At 37.7% G+C, this 3300-nt stretch overlaps 1 pseudogene; it reads left to right on the top strand.

The window, feature by feature from the left end:
- The first annotated feature begins 1799 nt into the window (after window positions 1–1799).
- LOC120365682 (group XIIA secretory phospholipase A2 pseudogene) lies at window positions 1800–2816 on the top strand (annotated as a pseudogene).
- Window positions 2817–3300: the final 484 nt, after the last annotated feature.

Consider the following 3300-nt stretch of genomic DNA (forward strand, 5'->3'; position numbering starts at 1 on the left):
ATTCTCAGAAGCAACGGCATGGAATCAACCTGGGTGCCCATTTATTGGGAACTGGGTAAAGAAAATGTGGGACATGTGCACCATGGAATACTATGCAGCCATAAAAAAGAAAAGAATCTTTCTTTTGCAGCCACATGGATGTAAGTGTAGGCCAATGTTCTAAGTGAATTAATGCATGAACAGAAAACCAAATACAGTATGTTCTCATTTATAAGTGGGAATTAAACATTGGGTATGTATGGATATAAAGGTGGCATTAATAGACATTGGAGATTACTAGGGAAGAGTGAAAAGGCAAAGGTCAAAGGCTGAAAAATTACCTTTTGGGTACTATACTCACTACCAGGTGATGGAATCATTTGTACCCAAAGCCTCATGCTATATACCCCTGTAACAAACCTGTATATGCACTCACTGAATCTAAAGTAAAAACTGAAATTATTTTAAAAAGAAAAAAAGTATCTTATATTTAGGTGAGATTCAAAACAATATTCATTGCTTTATACCTATTTAGAAATTGCTAAAAGATGATTAATAACTCTTTGATGACCCAAGCTACTACACATTCAATCCTAAAATGCTATATATATACTTCAGTTAATGACTAAAAAAATACATTTTTGTTTTACTTTATTATTAGAAAATATCAAAGAAAGAAATTTAATGTTAATTAAAATATCTTCTTAAGCAGAAAGAATCTATCATTCTGGGTGAATGATTTATTTTTGCAAGAGTAATTGTTTATAATTTAAAGTTTCTTTAGCTACTGAATCCCTATTTTTATCAAATACATGACCGAAATCCAATTATACAAAAAAGGAACAGTATATTTAAAAGCATAAATTATAAAATTGGCAGAAAATTGAAGACTATTTGTTCTAACCAAAATCCACAATCAATTCTTAATTTATTAAAATTAGTGAGGTGAAAATTAGAACATACAAAAGAGAAATAATATTCATATAAAGAGTTAAGAAAACATATCTACCCTGAAACTTAGCATAGATGGTAAGTTTATGGCAAAACTTATCATCAGGCAAAGATGCCATCAGGTTTTTATTCCAACCATCTGAGGTTGCCACACCATCAGTTGCAAAAATCATGCACAGTGTAGGCTACTTACATCAGAAATCAATTTCCTTAAGGGGTCTCTGGAAGAAATCCAGATTCAATTTGAAAATTAAAGAGTGCATGGTCATGGTGACATTAAACAATTGAAGGGTGGTGGATGAAACAGCAGTGCTACACTGATTGCTTGACACATATTGAAAAGTCAACATGCAAACCATAATTCTACAAGGTACAAAAAAATTGACCACTGAGAAAGAAGTTCTTGTAGTCAAAGTAAAAGCATGTCATGAAACACAGTGTGTGTGTGTGTGTGTGTGTGTGTGTGTGTGTGTGTGTATGCTTTTCTTCCCTCTGGCAGCTGTTTCTCCATGAGCAGGTCAATAATGATAAAAATTTTCCCTTATGAAATAGGGTCTCAATCCCTCCCTGTTGACTGGCCTTTTCAAAATAAAAATTCAAGTCAATGAAACATATGCAGCTGAAAACCATCCAGAAGAAAAACATGAACTATCTTAATAACATATTCAATCTCTTTTCTTCACCATATAGAGCTCATTATGAAGACCATAATGTGTGGTGGTGAATGAATGTGTGCATGTGTTTATGTATGTGTATTATAGTTATTCATGAATATATTATCCATGGTTATCTCTGATTTGGGAAAGTCTATATAGTTATATAAATCATGGGCGCTGCCTCCCAGAGGCGCTTCCCGTAAAGCCAGCGAGGCCCTGCCGGCCAGCGGGGAAGGAGGCGTGGATATGGAGCCGGCGGTTGCCAAGCCCCGGGCCCGCGCCGCTGCCTAGCGCGTCCCGGGGGCTCCGTGGGGACGCGCCTGCCGCCGGGCTCGGGGACCCGTAGAGCCCCGCGCTGCGCGGATGGCCCTGCTCCCGCGCCCCGCGCTTATCCTCCTGCTGCTCCTCGCGGCCGCTGTTGTCAGGTGCCAGGAGCAGGCCCAGACCACCGACTGGAGGGCCACCTTGAAGACCATCCGGAACGGCGTTCACAAGATAGACACGTACCTGAACGCCGCCTTGGACCTCCTGGGAGGCGAGGACGGTCTCTGCCAGTATAAATGCAGTGACGGATCTAAGCCTTTCCCACGTTATGGTTATAAACCCTCCCCACCGAATGGATGTGGCTCTCCACTGTTTGGTGTTCATCTTAACATTGGTATCCCTTCCCTGACAAAATGCTGCAACCAACATGACAGGTGCTATGAGACCTGTGGCAAAAGCAAGAATGACTGTGACGAGGAGTTCCAGTACTGCCTCTCCAAGATCTGCCGAGACGTACAGAAAACACTAGGACTAACTCAGCATGTTCAGGCCTGTGAAACAACAGTGGAGCTCTTGTTTGACAGTGTTATACATTCAGGTTGTAAACCATATCTGGACAGCCAGCGAGCCGCATGCAGGTGTCATTATGAAGAAAAAACCGATCTTTAGGAGATGCTGACGGCTGGTGATGGAAGAAGACCAAAGAACATAACCTTTGACAAATAACTACTGTTTTTACAACATAAAACTCTCTTATTTTTGTGAAAGGATTATTTTGAGACCTTAAAATAACTTATATCTTGATCTTAAAACCTCAAAGAAAAAAAGGGAGGTAATAAGGGGAGGGCACGCTTGTCTTCTCAGGTATCTTCCTGGACACTGCTCCCTTAGTATGCCAAACGTCTTGACCAGTGTCAAAAACAAGTGTTCATTAAAGGGAGAATTTTTGAAAAGAAGAATATATAACTCAGTTTTGCACACCTATATTTACCAAAAACAGATCAAATGTAAAACTCATTATAAGGTCTGTTCAACATTATCTTATTTGGAAATATGGGAAAAGCATCACTTACAAGTATTTGTTTACTATGAAATTTTAAATACACGTTTAAGCCTAGAAGGAACGGACTTTTAAAAATTTTTTATCTCTTTTAATTACACATATGTAATTAAAATACAGCATAATGTTAAAAAAATAAAAAATAAATCATGTATAAATATATATGCATATTTACATATTCAAACATACTTATTTTCAATTCTTCTATGGGTTAAAATGTACATATTTTTTCTATATATACAAACTTTAAAGAAAGGATGAGCTTTGTGTGTAATAATATTTATTGTCTTAAATACATTTTATAGATTAATATTGAATTGAACAAGCCTCTCTCTACCCTATGTAGCTTTATCTTTATTTATTTAATTTTTTTTTGGGGGGGGGAGAGAC

Source organism: Saimiri boliviensis, chromosome 16 (genome assembly GCF_048565385.1).
Source record: "Saimiri boliviensis isolate mSaiBol1 chromosome 16, mSaiBol1.pri, whole genome shotgun sequence".
NCBI classification, from domain to species: Eukaryota; Metazoa; Chordata; class Mammalia; order Primates; family Cebidae; genus Saimiri; species Saimiri boliviensis.